Raw genomic sequence first — 20,054 nt, 5'->3', positions numbered from 1 at the left:
GCTGTCTTTTAGTCTGTGTCCCATGAGGTTAATTTTGTAATTCAATTATTAAATAGCATACACTTAGTAATAGATATTTTTTATTACTTCAAGTATCATAAGAACATGTGTTGTATTAATAATGATCTAAATACGCAACTTTGATAGACCCAAAGAATTTTAAAACAAGAGAAACTGTTTCGTAGTGAGGGAAAATTTTGAATTTTCTTTTTTTTTTGTGTGTGTGTGAAAATCTATCACATTCTCAGCAAGGAAACAGTGAAATAAATGCAGTAACTGGAGAAAAAGGAAAACAACAGTTGAACTAAAATTTATTTCATTTGTTTTCAATGGAATCAGTTATGAAACACCAAACAAAAATTGTTAATATTTATATATTAAACATGTAATAATATGTCAAGCAGATAGTAACAAAGGAACATTATAATTAAGAATATGTTTGCAAAGACTTGAGTTAATATATCATCATGGAAAACTGGAAAATTGTGGGTCAAATAGTGAAAAATAGCTTAAGAACTGTATGTTCGTTCCATATTCTTACACTGATTTCCACTTATTATTAATTCGTTCTGATATTAACATTCTGTTTATACTCTTATCATCACCAATATAAATCCCCCAACCTACTGAGAAAGCTTTATTAAGTCTACTGTAATAGAAAAAGGACTTATGATTGATTGGTCCAAGTAAGCAAGATTTCTCTCTCTCTCTCTCTTTCTTTTTCTTTTTTTATCAGAGAAATCTTTATTTCTATTATTTTACTTTCTGCTATATGAGGTATGATGGAACATACCAGAGCTGTTGAGTTTTGCCTGTAATTTTTAGTTGTTAACACATTTACACTGATTTTTAAAGTTGGTCCCAACCATAGTTTATTTTTATAGCCATAATTACTACATCTGCAAAGCTGGGTTCAAACTTGTACCCAGTTTGTCTGGTTTCTGCCTTCTGTTAGCTCCATCTCTACTGAATTCTGGTCAAGTGTGATGTATGTTGTTGTGGAATTCTTTGAAGCAACCATCTCTATGGAATTTCAAAATGATTTGGTTACCGAGAAGCTTCTAATTTTTATGTATTTCCCAGAAAAATCCATAAGACAAGAATAGGCTTGTTTATTCAATTAACTTCAGATTTTAATTTCAAAGACTGTAAACAACATCTTCTATGAGTGAATCTATCATTTTCAAAATGTTTCCACAGGATGTTCCCAGATCAGTGTTCCCATGGTAGGTATATTAATAACTAAGCAAACCCCTCTTTTGGTCTTATATTTCCATTTAGACATTGTTCTCCTTACAAAGTATTTAAGTTTTAGCTAAAACTTTGAATTAGACAGAATAATATAATTCTTAGAATTGTCTTTATTTTTTTACATTTGTATAAAAAGATCACTTAAGTAGTTCCGCAGCCTTGTTACTCTTCAGAAGTCATTGCTCAGTGAGCGAATCATTTCCAAACCCTGCTGGACTGTTTCACTCCAAACAGACTCCTCTTCCTCTGCTTGTTTCTTTGGACAGATTAAGACAAATTAGGATATGGTTGCAGGAGGTCTGATTCATCAGCTGTCAATCAGAAGGCCGAGCATGAAGCATTTGAGAAGAGACAGAAGTATTTGGAAAATGTGATTCTACAGAAATGTTCAGCAGTGGCAATGCCACATATCTGTAAATTCTGATCAGTTCCTTCCCCAGATATCTAATCCTTAGGTTCAATGCATTTACCTTACTGTTCTTATCCAGTGGATTGAAAAACTCTATTTACAGGTGATTATTCGTCTTTTGTGAACCTATGAGCTGAAACAACTCACACATGTTTTCACTGTGGTGTTATGAATTCCTCCAACATTCCCTCATAAACACTTGCCAATAAATGCTTGATGTATTAATGAGAAAGACCATTTCTGTAAATACCAGAGTTGTTTGCTATCTTCTTTATCCAATGATCTCAAAGTGCCAGTTACCAAGGTAATTTTCTAATCACTGAAGTGATTTAGAATTGAATGAAACCTTTTCCCTATAGATTAATAATCTATAGCTCATGAAAAAATCTAAAAAAACAGAAATACTATCATGTAACAAAATTCAGGGTTTTTTTTGTTATTGTTTTTTGTTTGTTTGTTTGTTTTCTCGACTGAATAGGTAAAAACCCACCATTCTGATTTCTACCTGATAAAATGGTTGTGGTATAATTTTCTGTGACTGCTTGTTTTCATTTCATATGTTGCAGTTGGCACTTTCCTTTTGAGGTTCCTTCTTTTGCCAGGTTCCAGTTGTTTGGGGGTTTGTGCTACAGCCAGGTCCACAGATTTGAGCACAATTGAAAAGAGAACCAACAAGTAACCCTCACTCAAGGAAAAAAAGCCTAAACAATAAACAAACAACTAGGGCAGACATTTTTGTAATCTTCTGGAAGATGAAGAAGAACTAAGTAACTGTTTTCCTGGATAGAAAATATCTGTGATCTGGAACAGGGTACCCTAATCTCATTTATCCAGAGATGACATTAACCAGATAAATGTAGACATTCATTGGTCTCAGATGATTTGGGTCAGTAAATTTCTTTTCATTTTTGTTTTTAAACCTTATTTTTTTAAAATGGAGATCTAAATGTAAATAGTTATGGCAGATACAAATAGAAATGAAATTGTTGAAAATTGTTCTAATGAGTTTGTCCCTTCTAATGGGCATGCAGATCAACACTTCCCACCCCGAATATTTACGCAGAGAATTCTCATTCCAAGCTGCCCCATCTTCCTTCCCTCCACTACCTAGTGGAAACCCAGTGACTGCTAGGAACAACTACCTGATTTGGTAGAAGATCCAGGGAGGCCTTTGTACCTGGAAAACAGCTATAAACAATGGGAAAGACAGTAGAATGAATCAGACATAATTTTCCTATATTCATTTATCAATACTGACCAGGGTAACTCCACATCACGTACAACCACAAGAATGGAAAGTTATATTCTGTGTATGTATAATATGTCAAAATACACTCTGAGTGTATTTTGTATCTTAGAGTATGACATATTCCAAGTATGTAATGTATACTTAAAAAGAACAAATTAGAAAAAGAAAAAGCAAGTAAGCAAAGGGCATGGCCATGCTCCAATAAAACTTTATATTTAAAAAAAGCAGGCAACTGACCTGAAGGTCATAGTTTGGTGAATTCTTCTCTAGACTGTTACCGTGCAAGTCTTCAAAGTCTGTGGGACTCTACTTTCATATCACAAATCAACATTTCATATATTAATATAGAAACTAAACTGGGAGAGGTTTGAGATAATTTTCATCTTGTTTATTGATAGTACAAAAGATTTTCTTTCAGAAAACACATTATCAGTGTTGATGCTTTTTCTTAGGGAGAACAATGTTGAAAATGCTTCCTTCTTTTTAAGACCTTGGTTTAACACTTGCAGGACTAGTAAATAGTAATAGTTTCAATTTATTTGAAGATCAAGGGAGGAAAATCAACAAAGATGGTTCTCCTTCAAGAGTCTAGAATCTCCTCTCCCCTGTTCATTTTAATACTTAGCAAAGGTGATACTGTATATTCATCTCATAGTATTTCTTGGGCCTAGTAGAATATGTGTACTTAATCCTTTACTAATCCAAATTATGTTGAAGTATTTCTTATCTTGAAAGGAGACATTATTTTTTTTCTCCTTTAAACACTACATATATGGTGGACACTTTCCTGTGGAACCTAGGTTTTTGATGTAAAGAATGAGAGCATGATTTTCATGGATCACTTTGTTGAAAAAAAAAAAAACTGACTTTTCATGGAGTTGTAATGGTTTATGGAGATACACACTGTGAAGCTGTAAATGAAACAATGGAAAACATGTTCCACTTTAAGAATATACATTTTTTTTCTTGTTCCATTATGTATTTTAATGTATAGGATACATTAGTTTAGAAGACTTTTTTTTTTGACTATTTATGTAATAGAAGAAAACATTCTGAGTCCTTGGAAAGAGCAGATTTGCAGGGGAATTCTGTTTGGGAATCCTGGAGAAGAATTGGGAAATGGGGAAAGATAGGGTACAGTCAAGTATCTTAGACCTTTTGTGGGTTTCTACTCTGTTTGAATCTTCTTAGTGACCAGAAGCACTGGGGTTGAGAAAGGGGAAGAAATGGAATAATTACAAAGTTGAATAAAATATTGAACCTGCCTTCCAGGATGCTGAATTTTAATGAACAGTTCAGAAACATACATTTAAAATATACTTTGCAATTTTTCCAAGAACTTGGTCTTTACTGGGGTTCAGTGTTTCCTAGAAGACTGTACCTTGGTAAGACTGATTTCTATTATTCTATCATTTTGGATACAGGCAGCAGGACGGACAAAGATACCTGTTGAGTCAGTATGTGCATAAAACTATGCCCACTTGACCTGGCTACACAGATCTAGATATAACTCAAGGGCAGATCCAGAACATTCTCTCCTTATGAAAGAAGCAAAATGATTCTTTAAAATTAAACTTAGATAAGGCACCAGAAACTTTCACATAATTCTAATTCAAATTTTCATTACACAAATACAGGCCTCCAAAAGTTTTAAAGTCATATAGAGAATCACAAGGGCAATAAGTGAGTTGAGTACATGATTAACTTCAAACATAGTAACTTTCCTAATTTAAAGAGTCTTATTTCTAAAATAGTGGAAGTGTACATGCCTGTTCCACAGAGTATTGGTTAGACCTCAAAACTGTTTACGTGCACAGCTTTTAAAAAAGGAAACCATCAAAAGACTGGACCCAAAACATAGGTAACTAAGCATCTATAAGGAAAAATAAAACCAGTAAATGTTCAATGGAGGAATGGAAACATTGAGGAACTATGAAAGGAACATTGAGAAGAGGACATGGATTAATTACTCTCATTAATGAATAAGGAGTAGCTTTAATTGCAAAGTAAAATATCTTGCGAGTTTATTACTTAAAGCATAATAAATGTTAATTAGAAAAATCAAGAAATTTAGTAAGCTGTCAGGGAAATTGACCAAATGACTTTTAGAGGATATGTTGGGAAGATAAGAACCTAATTACTCCAATCCTGCTACTGTGTACATGGCTAGAACAGGTGCGGGTGTGGAATACCTAGTCCACATCCCTGCAAGTATCTTCTCATCTCATCTGATAGTTGGTTTCATCCAACTTTTTAATTTTGTGTAAAGAGAGAAGAGATCATTGGAAATAGAGATAGAGTTTATGCTTAATCAGCTCCATTAACTTCATAAATATCTATTACAGTCTCAGACATCCTTATGTGAGAGACAAAACAATAAATTGTTCATTTTTCCTGAATTTTCTCTTCATAGGTTTAGCACTTCCAAAAGTGGTTAAGACCTACTCTGTGTATCATTTTAGAGGTGTTTTTCAATGTCTGCTAATTCAGAATTTAATTTAGGCACAGTGTATGGATGGGAAAAGAGTCAAAACATTATGTCCAAGACCACAGAGAAAGAAAAAGAGATAAAGAGGAACAATCTGAGAAACAGTGGGGTATAAAACCTGTTGACTCTTATCTCTCTCCACGGGTCCTTTATTTATTAGGACTGTGCCTCATGAACTTTTACTCAATCAGGAAAGCATCCATCCCAATCATATCAAATCCACTCTCCTACCCTATTTTCTCCCCAACCTCAGCTCACACCTCCCATCACCCGGAAAGACATTTTATGATCACGTGTGCGTGAATAAGGCCTCTCAGGGTGTTCATCACCAACATGGTTTGATTGTCCGTCTGCTGCACCCGGACATTGAAATGAAATGGTATGTTGAAAATCAAGGTTGCCTTTATAACAAAGAGCATGTTGCCTCTTTAGGGAACAATGAAACACAATGAATAGCTATTCAGTTTTTTGTAGTACTTCCAGCACTGGAGAAAGCAAAAATCTGGCCCAACATTGAGAGTGGCCATCTCTTTTGTAGCCAGTACCGGAATGGTTAATTACTTTGCGGTTCTCTAAGAAGACAACAATGAGGGAGCTCCTGCCACTGCATCACAACCTAAAACAAAACTGACAGATCGCACTCCCCAGCTGAAACAGATGGTTGCTTACGGGCTGACAAAGCGAATGTAAACTGTGGGGGCTTTTATTCTCTGCTGCAGCAAAGAGGTGAAAAGAACACCTTCCTTTTAGGACACACACACACACACACACACACACGCACAGAGGCTATACCACAAAAGCTAAATTCTAGCATGCAGTTGACTCCATAAACTATTGCAAAATCTTAAGCCATGCAAGATTGCATTCAAGGGGGATTGAAAGATGGCAGGCGCCTTTCCACAAACATGGAGAATAATAGACTTTTAAAATATTGGAGTGGGCAGGGTAGAGGGAAAAATGCTTCTTCCTTCAACCTGCTTCTGGCTGATGGATGACACTTTTTCAAACTATTCATTTTGAGAAAGTAGGAAGGCAGAGAATATATGCATATGCTGGAAAGTCACAAAATAAGGAGAAAGATATTTTTATAATTTCAAAAAGCAGCTTTCTGAATAAGGATTAAAAGCCCAGATACGTGCCCTTTGGCTCAGACATGGTTAGACACACACTTATGGTAACTGGCAATGTGTCTTTTCAAGAAGTTAAGAAGGTGGAAGGAAGACAGGGACATGTCCAGGAATACCCTCATTGCCAGCAAGGTGAGACTGGGAAAAAAGAAGACAAGGATGTAAATGAAAAGAATTTAAACTGAAAGCCAAGGAAACTAACTCTACTGCAGTGGCTATGCTCTTGTGGAAAATTCATCTCAGTGGCTTCAGATATTTAAACACCCAAATGATAGCGATGAGTAGATCGAACTTGCTGATGATCACAGAGCACTGACCTGGTAGAATGGTAGAAGGCAAAGATGTTTTACTGCCTTTCAGAACCACCTGAAGCTTGAAATGTGTTTTTGCTCCTCTTGTGACTACGTTGATCCTGTCCTAGCAGCTCAGGGGTGGAAACACAATGAAAGTTCTGGAGGTCCGAAGTGGTAGGTCTGGTTAACACTTACTAACATCTTTGGTAGTTGTGGAGCAACATAATTGAATTGTCTCCAGTTTGCAGAAGTTTTGTGAACTGAGTTGAGTATTGTGTTCTGTGTTGAGCTCCTTCTCCATTTCCTATTTTATTTTTCAGGTTTTTTTTCTTTCTCTTTCTACTAAAATTTAATACTTCCTCTTTCTAATCCACTGTATAATCCGATTCTTATTTTTGTGACTTTAGCATTTCTTTTAGCGCCTGTCCCATCTTTTGCCTTTCTCATTTGGCCTTCTGCTATTTTACCTGGGGATCCTATTAACTCAGGAGGCTCAGCTACCACCTGCTGCGCATGTTAATGACCCCTCCAGCTTCCAGCATCCTGGGGAAGCCCTGTTGTAGGACTCTGTTTTCCTCCTGACACTTCTTTGCTTCTCAGATGAGGCCACCTGCACACCAAATGAGGTCAATATGCTCCGGAGCATGGGAGTGCTGGGTAAAACAGTTTGCTGTTGGTATTTCTTCCCAAAGCATCCCTTCCCTGCCACTTCTTTTTCTGTTCAGATGGCCAGTAACTCTGTTTATTCCCACATCTCACTGAGCGTTTGGGAGAGCATTTCACTTCCGCTTCTTGTTTATACAAACCCTTGGCAAATGCTTTTTGCTGTTTTTTCCCCTTTTCCATTGACCAGCTTCACAATTCACCTCTTCCTCTCTAGTGTTCTCTCATGACCCAATATATTTATCACATCCTTTCCATAATATCCTCTTTGACCTTATCTGCATTTCTTCTGGTGTTTAGCCCCATAGAATTGTATTATCATGGCATTGTTTTTTGGGGGACATAGCAGATAGACTTTCCTCTCCTTACTGTTAGTTGCTGCAGGGACCAGGCAAAGGGGAAAACAATAAAATGTGATTCTCTCTGGGTGTTAAAGGGCGGCTCTGCCCCTTTAGCCTCATCTCTGTGTGTCCACCCCTTTCCTGCTTCTCAGTGCTCTTGAACTCCAGGTTTTCCCAGAAGCTCTCTGTCATTTTTAGTGAAATGTTCATCGTGGAAACATGTTTCCGCCTGTGTAACTGTGCATATCCTTTTTGTCTTTTTCGTGTTCATGCCAGGAAAATCAAGCTCTCTGTGTTTGAAATGTAAACATTGTTTCCTGGTGTTCCAAATCATCAATTATCATGCCTCTAGTTATACATAAAATTTTGATTTCTCAATTTAGACTCTTTAACTTGAATGCTTTAGATTCACTGATGTCTATTTCTGGCTACTGATATAGCTGTCATTCTGTTGGATGCTCTGCCCTGGAGGAACTGACCTGCAGAGTCTTATTTTTCTGGGATGTGCCGACACATCAGATCTGCTGTGGTTCTTTCCAAACAGCGGGTGTGTTGGGGGCAGAGGAGAGCTCCGGCCACGGCCAGGCTCCAGGGCATCTACTTTAATGATGGATAAAAGTTCTGAGCAAAGAGCTTCTGATATCCTCAGTTCTCAAAAAAGTCTTTGTAAATATTTACTCCAATTCTCTAGTGGCCATCTTTTCCAAAGCCAGACTCTACTTTAAAGAAAAAGCTGTACTATCAGAAGTGAGTCTCTGAAAATGCATTTCTCAATATTCTATAATGTGTCAACACACCTAACTGGAAATGTTATCCCTTCTTATGGATGTGCAAAGCGCTCCACCATGGTGGCTTATAAATGACAAATTGTACTTTGCTTACGTGAACATATGTCCATGGCCCACTATATTTACCATAGTTGGCCCATGTTATATTTAGCCAAGATCTTCTAGATGCAGTCGTATTTCACCGCAAGGCAGGAGCATGAAACTTGGACTATTCGCTTTGAAGAGAAGTTGGTGGCGATGCTGATAGGGAGATGTGTGGGCATTCAGAATGTCCAAGACCGGCTCTGCTGAAAGATCACTCATGGCAGGATCACAAGTCAAACTCTGGGATTGTCACTTCTGTTCACTGTTCTGCTTTGAAAACATACCAGATAATTTAGTTACAGCACTTTTTTGGAAGGACTGTGGTGCATGAATGACTTTGAAGTGCTTGAAGCTCATTTGAAAACAGACAATGAGCAGAATGCTATTATAAAAGTTCTACCCTGTGCCTTTTGCCATCTTAATACTCAATAGTATCCCAGTACAATGAGGGACTGTTTTTACTTGTGAAAATCATTGAAGAAAAATGGTCCTGTATTTTAAACACCAACCCCCGCCCTACCCGGCCACAGGCACACACAAACACAAATTCCTATGATAAGTGTGAAGTAACAATTACACTGAGTGGCAAAACTAAGGAAAATTGACTTTAAGAATGACTTGATACAGCCAGTGAAATTTAGATGAAATGGTTCAGTTAATCTTTGTCATCTAAATGCTTAGGTAATATATTCATTAAGCATTTGGATGTTAGAGTAGACTGAGTTTGTATCCTCACTCTATGATGGCTAATTGTGGTACCTGAGCCAAGGTACCAAGTTGTAATCAATATTACTGTGAATACATTTTACATGTGAGTAATATTTAAATCAGTAGACTTCAATTAAAGCAGATTACCTGTGTAGCATGAATGGGTCGCATCCAATCAGTTGAAGACCTCTACTGGCCTCCTCTGAGAAACAGGGGATCTGACAACAGACTGTCTTTGTACTTGAACTGCAATATGGCTTCTTTCCTGCATCTCCATCCTACTTGATTCAGATTTCAGACTTTTCTGCCCCCACAATCCAGTGAGCCATTTCCTTGAAATAAATCTATTTATATTCCACCCCATTGGTTCTGTTTCTCTGGAGAAACTGACAAATGCAATTTCTAGCACTTAATAACTGTATGACTTTGAGTAAGTCATTTAACTTTCTGGGACTCAGTGCCTTCATTTCTAAGGTGAAGGTCGTAAGAGAAACTACATCCACTGGGTGTCAAGAGGATTAAATGGATTAATGTAAATATGATTTTCATGGTGTTACCTGACACATGACCATGTGCTGTGTTAGTCCTAGGTATTATTAGTGTTGTTACGGTCACATATAATATATACAGCAATCATATATTATTTTTATTATTACTTTAGCAATATGCTAATTTAGTAATATTTTATTTGATATCATTTTATTATTTTATTTTTTGTAGTACTGGGGATTGAACCCAGTAGGGGCATACTATTACTAAACTATATCACTGGCCCTTTAAAATTTTTTTATTTTGATATAGCAACTCTCTAAATTACTGAGGTTTGTTTTGAACTTGCGCTCCTTCGGTTTTGGCTTCTGGAATTGCTAGGATTACAGGCATGCACCACCACACCCAGCTTACTTCCTTTTTAAAATCTGACTATTTTGTTTCGAAGTATCAGACTCCCACTTTTTTTTCTTTTTTTTTTTTTTTTTTTTCCACCAGGGATTGAACCCAGGGGCATTTAATCACTAAGCCACATCCCCAGCTCTTTTAAAATATTTGTTTTAGAGATAGGGTCTTCCTAAGTTGCTAAGGGCCTTGCTAAGATGGTGAATTTGGCTTTGAACTTGCTATCCTGCTTCAGCCTCCTGAGCCACTGGGATTATAGGCATGTGCCACCACGTCCAGCAATACCAGTCCCTTGATCTAGCTTTATTAGCTTGACCATTTTCTTACCCTCTGAGATCTAGGAAAGACTTTGAGGATAGTGTTTATGAATTCAGATATGAAATTTTATTGGGCACTCACTCTGTGCCAGGCTCCTGGCTGGGAACTAGATAGAAAAATGATGAATATACAAATTTCTTCTCAAAAGGAGCTTTCCATGTAGTGGGGAAGACTGACATTAACCAATGAGAAATAAAATAAATAATTGCAAATTTCATTACATAAGGTGCAAGAAAACCTGAGAGACTGATGTGATTTAGCTAGAAGGAAACGTCCCAGAGAGCCAGATCAACAGAAGAACTCGAGGTATAGTCCTGAAGCAGAAAGGAGTTTAGAAAATTCAGGGGAAGAGGGGAAAACATGTTGGGGGTAGGAAAGAGGTTGTAATTGGATGCACTTCAATATCAAATTTGAAAAACCCTAAACCAATCAAGCACTGGAAAAGTCCATACCTAATCCCATTCTGAAATCTGTTATTCTGAAATCTATTGTTGTTCTAAAATCTCTTATTGCCATTTTTTGTTTCCTTTAATCATTGTACTGTTTATCTTTTATGTTATCCCTTATTATCAGATTATGGCTCTTATCTCCTATGAGGTTTTTATCTCTTTAGTTTTTTCTTTTCTCTACAGTTTTCTAGATATGAATACCTATCTCATCACTGTAAAGTCTGGGATTTGGTTTCATGTTCACAGTCAACAGGGAGTTTGAGTTCCTTTTGATTATCATTCCTTTAGAAGGGGTATCCTTGAGTGTTTTCCAATGAATTTGTCCTTAAATCACTCTTGAGTGAATATATTACAAATATCTTTCCCACACAAAATAGATAATTTGAGCTTGAGAGGAAAATGAAGAAAGATTTTTTTGTCCTTATTTGTGTTTTTTGATGCAGTACAGTGTTAGATGGCTTTTTAACCTTGCTGAATAAGGCTGCTGCTAATGGATTTGCTTTGGGGGATGTTGTGAGGCTTAGTTTCCTATTCTGATTACTAATTATTATTGTCTTTGTCTTTCCAAAACAAATCACAGTTCTGATATCATACAGTTTTACTTAGCTGCAGCCCAGTGACTCTATGAGAATTTAGAGGAATAGTTTATAAAATTTTACTTTCTCTGATTTCTTCTTATACTGAGTTCACACTAATGAATGGCAATGTTCAGATAAATCTGATTGACAGCTTGTGACGAATGTGGAATGTGTGTGAGTTGTTTCCTGTCTTCTTTGCAACACACCTCCTCTGTGTTTCCTGTATGAACCACAGGCTGTTTCTCCTCAGTTTTCCCTTAAATCTCATGTCATGTGTCTCACACTTAGAGTCAGTGGAAGAGGTGAACTAGATTGATACCACTGAGTTATTGTACATGCTGTGGGATGCCAACATGTTGTGAATCCCAAGGGATCCTTGGAGCCCATTACCAACCCAGTGAATCACTGTTTGCTTTTCCACAAAAAAAAAAAAAAAAAAAAAAAAAAAAGAAATGTGCAGCTGCTTACTTCTGCCACGGACTTTGGAATTTTGCTCCCTCTTCCATCTGCCTTTTGTGCAAAAAAAATTCTGCCTGAATAATTACTTGTCTGTCCCCTTCGCTCATTCCCAACATAATCATTCTTCAACCTTCTGTTTCCAATTAGTTCTTATCTCAAATGGCTTATTGGCATCAATCTGTTCTCAGCATCACCAAAGAGCACAAAACTACCCTGAAACATGGGGAAATCTAGATAAGGCCGAAACGTACCAATCAATCCAGTGGAGCCTCTGCTTCACTCCAGTGCCTTCCTTTTCTCAGGAAACCTGAGATAGGAGGTGGTGCTGAGCCATGCGGTTGATGTAGCTCATTTTGGAGCAAGATGACACGCGTGAGTTTTGCAGGACCAGTGTAAAGCCTGTGAAAATAGCCATTGTTAGACATCTGGTGTCGAAAAGAACTGTTTCAAAACAGGTTCACAGTGTTAAATCATGGTGTAGACAGCTTCTGAGCAGCTGTCTACTGCTGGAGACAGTGCCCCAAGACCCGTTTGTCAATGGCTGCACTCTAAGTCTTACTAGTCACTTTGATCTGCAGGCAGTTCTGGCACAGGAAAATGGCTTTAAGTGGACCAAAAGAAACTTTGTGCCAATATTAGCCAACTCAACTTAAAGCAAGAGTGGTGATCGGGTCAGGCAAGAAAAGTAGCACTTTCAAAAGAGAGAGAGAACTTGCTTGTTTGAGCTATGGCACAAACAAATCCAAGGTCACACGTTTGATAACCATGTGGTTACCTAAGCTCAGAAAAAAGGGGGTGGGCTTTAGAATTTATATGCCCAATGTTCACTTTTTTCTACAGAAACTGACATCTGGAGTATTATATAGCTTTTCCAAAATCATAACTAATTAATGGTAGAAAAAGAATCATATTTTTTTTAACTTAAAAGTGCTCTTTCTAACAAACCACACTGCCAAGGCCATATCTGGAAGATAGAGTTGAAAGCAAAAATCAAACCCAGAGTTTCCATCGTTATTGTTATGGTTTAGATTTGATGTTCTCCAAGAGCTCACATGTGAGACAATGCAAGAGGGTTTGGAGGGGAAATGATTGGGTTATAGCCTTAACCAAATCAGTGAATGAATCCCCGATGGGATTAACTGAGTGGTAATTAGAGGCAGGTGGGGTGTAGCTGGAGAAAGTGGTTCATTGGGGGCGGGCCGTGGGCATATATTTTGTATCTGGAGGGTGGAGAGCTCTCTCTCTGCTCTCTGATCAACATGTAAGCCACTTCCCTCTGCCATACTTTCTGCCATGTTATGCTGCCTCACCTCAGAGCCCTGAGGAATGGAGCTGACTGTCTATGGATTGAGGTTTCTGAAACCGTGAGCCCTTAAATAGACTTTTCCTCCTCTAAAGTTAGTGGGAACTTTAAATCACAGCAGCAAAAAACTGACTAAAACAGTCTGAACTTTTCTTTCTCCATCTTTGCTCTGCTCCAGGAGCAAGCCCAGCACTTGCCACTGAGGAGACAGTTGATGGACATTTTGTTGTTTTGTTCAGAGTGGAGAAGTGAGTTAACCATGGGAAGGCATGTTCTAGGATGGGCCACACACTTTCCATACAGCATTTCATTTGACTCATGTTGGATGAATTTCTGGGACAACTTCTTTCTGAGGTCTAGACTCTTCCAAAAAGAACCCAGTTGGCGATGAGGCTTTATTTAGTCAGAAAACTAGTATCTAAGGAATTTAAAAGCTGCAGAATTTGGATGCAAAAATGCCTGAGACATTTGACTATGACACTCTAGTGTGATTTGGGATTCACTGTATATTTGGGATTGAATTTTTGCTATTATTTAAAAATGTGTGTTTGGCTGAAATTGACTGAAAAACCTTAGGCCTGGTCTTCCAGGCCACTGTAAGAAGCTTTACCCTTCAATGGTTCCTCGCTCTGGATACGATCAGGCTGCCTCCTATCTCGACCTGCCTCAGAAAAGCCAACTACTCCCAGATCCATTGGACCTGTATGGCTGGTGGGATTACTCAGGGCCTTTCTCTCTGATGGTCTGAGCTGCTGGACACACATTGGGACTGGTATGCTGTGCATTTCTCTGGGGATTTCTTGAGAGTACAGTTATTTCTTCAACTTGTGAGAAAAGAATTTCTAAGCCTAAATGTCTGTCAACGTACACCTCAGTCCTCCCTTTCCATTGGTGAATCAGTGCCTGGAGCAGTAAAGACAGGTAACCCTTAACATCCCTCCCTGACTGAAATTCCTCCCTTTCAATGTTGGAGGGAAAAGATGGCCTTAAAGCTTGTTTGAGCTTTCATTCATCCTGTGAAATTCTTTACATAGTGGGACATTCATGTAAAAGGAGAAGGAAAAGTTCTTTTATTCTACTAAAACAGAAGAGTTGACTTTAAACAAGAGATGGTTATTATCAATAATATGTGCACATGAAGGTTTATAGAGTTTTATATGTGAGCTGTGTTTTTGGAGTTCCTCAAATAATAGATAAGAGAAACCAGAATTAAAATATAGGTCGATCTAATTTGGAACACCACAGTTTCTTGGCTATGTCACCCAGCTTTTACATGAGGAAAGATAAACAGACATATGAAGGATAATACCATCCTCTTCTTGGAGTAGTAAACAAGATAAAAGAAAAAACACAGATGATTTGCAGATTTAGAGTCCTTTTCACCTATATAGAAGAGAAAGATTATGTAAAACATAAAATGATACTAAGAGGAGAAATTAAGTATCTTTGGCTCAAATACTCAAATACACAACACACACTTGAAATTGGCAAAATTACATGATAAATTCATTGCGAAGTGTTATTCTCCTAGTATTTCCTTGGCTTTCTATGATATTCCTTTATATATTATAATATTCATTTACATCTTGAGGCTCCACCTGTTAATGGCAGAAAGAGAGCTAATGGTGTCAAGCAGTGGTCTCTTAAGAATCATCAGCAAATAAATGGATTCCATCCATGGCAGCAATCCCTGGATCAATTGATTTACCAGGTTTCAGTTTAAATAAAAATTTAACTCATGATACTTTTTTTCCCCAAAAATTATCATAAAAATATGAGCAAAGTTTCTTTTCTGGAAATTGTTCTAGATCATATACATAAAGTCTACTTATCCAAATCTATCTGAAAAAAAAAAAAAGTGCAGGTCTTATATAGTTTGTGCATAGAATAAAACAAATGATTTGTATGGTTCACATATGGGCCAAAGTGAGAAGTTTGATTGCAACCTAAGATACTTAATTTCTCCTCTTATTAGCACATTATGTTTTATATCATTGTTGGCATTAAGGAACCACAAATCTTTTGACAAATAGTGTGTAAAATGAGCTGAAACCCCTGATTCTCTGAAAAAAAGGAAGACTCAATTCTGAAATTGAAATTATAATATTCAAATGTGTAACAGTTATGGCTTATTGATTGATTGATTGGTTAAATATTATGTGTGCTGTATTGCAGGCCTGGTGCGTACTCCCTTGACCTCTCATCCTCCAGACAGCCTTCAAAGCTAACAGAGATTAAGTCACTTTCCCAATGTTTGTCACAGAATAATCCCAAGTCTAACTACACAGTTCTCACAATGTCCAGGTACATTTATTATAAAGGACACTTTCAAATCTCAAGTTAATAGCTCCTTTTTTAAGTGATAGGCAATTAACTCACCTTTACAGGCTGCACATCCAACTCTTATCTTTATTCTAGGCAAATTATAGATGTTCGAAACACAGTTATAATGTTTTAATATCTCCATGAAACCAGTTATACACACCAGTAAAGCCAGGGTTTAAGTGACCACATAAGCTATGCATATAGCCTGGTACGATGGTTTGCAGAACTGAACTTGGATGTCCCTACCAAGTGCTTATTCAAAATACAGAGTTGTTTTTCTGGAGAAACACAAAACAACACAAAATGAATTCAGTATAGAGACTACTTTATGTGTATGTAATCTGGCTGATTTTGCAAATATATAATAATGTAACTTTCATAATTATATACTATCTTTATTATCTATGTATCTGGCAGCATGACTACAATTTAGTACACCTAAATAACTTGCCGAAAAACTTCCCCAGAAGCTCAGAGGAGACACTGATATTTGAGCAATATAGTATAAGAAAATATTAACTTTTCAGTTTTCATTATTGTCTAAACTCAAACCTGTATTAAGCCCCATTGCTGAGACATAAACCTTTCCTCTCTGCCCAATTTCTCTTTCCCTTTCCATTCCCCAACTTTACTTCCCACACTGCCTTTATAGGACTTTATACAACTTCTAAAATGCACTTGGCTTCAGTGTCAGAGCAATATAAGGAATAGCCATGTGCAACGTATCTATATTGCTTGTAAAATTGCTATGGGGGACATTATGGAGCTCACTGTCCCTTACATAAAGATCGTTTTGACAAATTCATCTTTGAACTCAGGGCTAGGGAAGTTTGTCTCTGGTGATGAACTGGTGTGCTTTCTGTAGAAAATGATAGGTCTATAATCCATCATGTTGTCTCTGTTTTGGCTGTTAGGAAATGATGAACTTGAACTTGGCCCAATAACAGCAGTGTTCCTTAGGTAGGATTTTGTGCATACATTCATCCACTGGATTCTCCTTTAGCATTTAAACATTTTTTTTGTTATTATTTTGTTGTGAAAAATTTTGCACTTGTAATAGGTGTTTTAAAAATAATGTCACCATTTAATCTTTTTGGGTCGAGTTAGGACGCACAAGAGTTAACAGAATTATATCTTCGTAGGTGTGTGTGCTTGTGTATGTGTATTGTGCGTTTTTGTGTTGAGGTGAGAGCTGGAAAGAGGCAGGGGAAGGGAGAGATTTTGCTAGGATTCACAAACTCTATTTGATTACTTTTCACCATGTAATCATCATAAAATTATTCAGACTCCAGGGTGAGCATGACCTTGTGCTAAACATATACAGAAAATATGACAAAACTATGAATTTGTAATATGGAGCACCATGAAAATACATTTACTCTTTTATTTTTCTTTTTTCTTAATTTTGCTTTTTAGATCTGGTGGAGTGTATTTTGACATAATATACATAGGATCCCATTCTTACTCTTGAAACTGTACAAATTCTGCTTAAAAAGTTTCAGGGCCTTTTACTAGTTAATAAGAAAGCAACTGAAGAGATCTGCCAGAATATTACTTTAATATACACATAACATTTTTCTGAATGTAGCTTCAATTAAATTTTGTAAATCAAGATTTGCTTAGTTTTATTCCTCTTTGTTTCAAAGAGGATTTAGGGCAGTTACAGTAGTATGAACTTAATATGAAATAAACATATGCAATTAATTAATAATAAAGCTAATATGGATTAGAGCTAAAATTTCAATGGATATTTAACCTGTTGGTATTATTACTTCTAAGGTTAGCATAAACTTTTTCTTACGATAGGGAACCACCTCTGCTGATTGACTAATTTAATGCAAATATTTGCTTAAACATGTTTATTATTGTTGCAGTTGAAAAGAATTTACTTTGTGAATTTAGTATATGTTTTTTGCTAAGTACCTCCACAATACAATCTCTTAAAGTGTTGCCTAAGATTCTGAAATGGTTTCTAAAGGTTGTGGGTGATTTAAAAGAGTCAACAGGGTCAGGTAGGGTAAGACTAGAACTTACAAGTTGTGGTTAGGAGAGCCATGCTTTTGGTTTATGCTACTTTATGATTAACTGAGGGTCAACTCTGTTTGCTGTGAAGTCAAGTCCTGCAAGGGGCTGGCATTTGAAGAATGCCTTTTCACACGTGCGTAACTTAACAGAACACAGTGGAGTTTCAGCAGTGAAGTCTGCCTCTCCTACCTTCTTCACAGTACAACCCCTCTTCTCACCTCCTGATTTAAATGGAGTGCCTCAGTCTCTCTCACTACCTGCACTTTACAGCTGGGTATGGCTGAATGGGCACTATAGCAGGGAACACAAATTTAAAGGATTACCTTTGGGGAATATTCACAAATGAATAAGAAAATCCAGTAGATGAAATCCCTACAAAAGTCAATGGAATGGTCCCTCATGGCCAATATGAGTCTACATGATAAACCAAAGGAGGACGTTGGAGCGGACAGGTTCTATGACAGAAGTGCCCAGACCTGTGCTCAGTTTATCATTCTGGATATAAAAGTGGTTTTTTTTTAAAACTAATTTTTAATAACAGGAAATCATTAATGTTGGAGGCAGCAACATATTTTGAAAAACAAAAGGTGATAGAAATACATAACCTCATTTTTAACAAAACGCCATGTGCTTTTTTTAAAGAAGTATTTCTGTAATGAGGGTCAACATGGCCAAGATTCCCCCAGTTGTATATTGCCTTTCCTGTTTTATTTGGAAATCGTATACCAGCTTTCTAATTTTCACCAAATTGGCAAGTATTTGTTTTTCTCCTGGAGTTGAAATAAAGTACTAAAAGCATTTTTAAATTCATCCATCAATTATGCCTTTTTTCTTTAGAAAACTATTAGCTTTTTTTTTTTTTTTTTTTTTCCCATTGATTTTACTGCCTCACAGTCAAATCAACTTACCTGTACTTGTTTGTCATGGTTCACTGTGCAGGAATGAGCAATGATTTCCTTCATCAACCATCCACCTAAAAATTGTTTTGCTTATTAGTCAGTATAAATTGTTTGCCTACCAAAACATAACATATCGGCATAGAAGGATTTATTGCTCAATTACACTCTACTGGTTTTTCCCTTGTCCAATGCAAAAGCAAAAAAATAGGGGTGTCTGACATATAGGAGAATAAAAACAGACTCTGTTACTATAGTTTCGAGTTTGCTCCAATTTGGCGATGTCCTTCTTTTGTGGCCCTATCTCCTGTTTGCTCCCAACATGAATCATTCCCTCTAACTCACTTGGAACACTTCCATAAGCCTGGATTTCCTTTCATAAACATATTTCTTTAATTAATATCTCCTAAATACTCTTCTCAATCTGTTTATGAGGAGTAAGAGCGTTTCTGAGTATTCTCTTACAAACTTTAGTCTGAATCATTTCATAGAATTCTCATTACTAAAAGCTTGATGGGTAATTTTTGCATATTTGTGTACTCATCCTATGTTCCTAAATGGCTAAAGGTTAACCCTATTTTACCACTGTTATAATTTGGATCCAAAAATGTTCCCCAAAGAGTTCTTGTGTTAGGCAAAGCAGGAATGTTGAGAGGGGAAATAATGAGATTGTGAGAGCTGAAACCTCATCAGTGAATTGACCCATTTGATGGATTAATAATTTGAATGGACTAGAGTGGTAACTGTAGGTGGAGCATGACTGGAAGAAGGAGGTCACTGGGGTGTGCCCTTGGACTGTGTCTGTCTCTACTTCCTCCCCACGCCCACTTTTTGGCTGCCATGAGCTGAGAAACTTCCCTCTGCCATCCCCTTCCACCATGACATTCTGCCTCACTTCAGGTCCAGACCAATGGAGTCCACCAAATGTGGACTGGAACCAGAAACCCAAAATAAACCTTTTTCTCTTCTAAGTATTCTCGTCAGGTAATTTGGGCACAGAGATGAAAAGCTGACTAATACAACCACAAATACTGCGTGTTCACCATATTCTTGAAACAGTATTACAAATGGAAGAGAGAAGAGTGAGACAAAATCCTGCCTTTAATGCTTAAGAGGTAGTAACACATTTAAGTAAATGATTAGTGTACAATGTTATCAAAACAATGAGAGATTCTCTCTCTCTCTTTTCTTTCTTTCTTTTTTTTTTTTTTTTTGTATCTGTAATCCCCTCAGCCCAGCCCCAGCCCTTTTAAATTTTTATTTTGAGACAGGGTTTTGCTAAGTTGCTTAGGGCCTCACTAAATTGCTGAGGCTGGTCTTGAACTTAAAATCCTCCTGTCTCAGCCTCCCAAGTTACTGGGATTACAGGCATGTGCCACCATACTCGGGTTGAGATTATCAAAGTA

The 20,054-nt window shown here is 37.0% G+C and overlaps 1 long non-coding RNA gene across 1 annotated transcript; it reads right to left on the bottom strand.

The window, feature by feature from the left end:
• Positions 1 to 498: 498 nt before the first annotated feature.
• On the bottom strand, positions 499 to 18,729 carry LOC124988088 (uncharacterized). The gene is made up of 3 exons (XR_007109357.1): positions 18,661 to 18,729; positions 12,351 to 12,498; positions 499 to 8,960 (listed from the first exon to the last, which is right to left on the bottom strand). It is a non-coding gene; the product is annotated as an uncharacterized LOC124988088 (long non-coding RNA).
• Positions 18,730 to 20,054: the final 1,325 nt, after the last annotated feature.

Source organism: Sciurus carolinensis, chromosome 7 (genome assembly GCF_902686445.1).
Source record: "Sciurus carolinensis chromosome 7, mSciCar1.2, whole genome shotgun sequence".
NCBI lineage: Eukaryota > Metazoa > Chordata > Mammalia > Rodentia > Sciuridae > Sciurus > Sciurus carolinensis.
This window is presented reverse-complemented; position numbering and strand designations above follow the sequence as displayed.